This window comes from Rhinopithecus bieti, unplaced genomic scaffold, assembly GCF_001698545.2.
Source record: "Rhinopithecus bieti isolate Rb0 unplaced genomic scaffold, ASM169854v2 scaffold_9899, whole genome shotgun sequence".
Taxonomy (NCBI): domain Eukaryota; kingdom Metazoa; phylum Chordata; class Mammalia; order Primates; family Cercopithecidae; genus Rhinopithecus; species Rhinopithecus bieti.
The window spans coordinates 5110064-5110736 of record NW_016806979.1 but is presented as its reverse complement, the minus strand read 5'-3'; positions in this window follow the sequence as shown (position 1 = coordinate 5110736).

Here is a 673-nt window from a genome sequence, read left to right as displayed (position 1 = left end):
GTACTTTTCTGATTGGCTTCTTGAACTTAACAATATGCATTTTTAGTTCCTCTATGCTTTCATGACTTGATAACTAATTTTTTTAAATCACATAATGTTCCATTGTCTGAATGCACCAGTTTATCCATTCACATACTGAAAAACATCTTGGTTGCTTCCAGTTTTTGACGGTTATGAATAAAGCTGCTATAAACATTTGTGTGCAGGTTTTTGTATGAACGTAAGTTTTCAACTCATTTGGGTAAATACCTCTTAGCTTTTCTGTTATTATAATTAGCTGAAGGTCACTATCAGGAAAATATATATCTATTTATATTTGAAGGCCCCTATACATTTAAGAATCAACTTCAACTTATAATAAATAGGTTCTGCACCTTTTTTTTTTTTTTTTTTTTTTTTTTTGAGATGGAGTCTCGCTCTGTCGCCCAAGCTGGAGTGCAGTGGCCGGATCTCAGCTCACTGCAAGCTCCGCCTCCCGGGTTTATGCCATTCTCCTGCCTCAGCCTCCCGAGTAGCTGGGACTACAGGCGCCCACCACCTCGCCCGGCTAGTTTTTTGTATTTTTTAGTAGAGACAGGGTTTCACCGTGTTAGCCAGGATGGTCTCGATCTCCTGACCTAGTGATCCGCCTGTCTCGGCCTCCCAAAGTGCTGGGATTAAAGGCTTGAGCCAC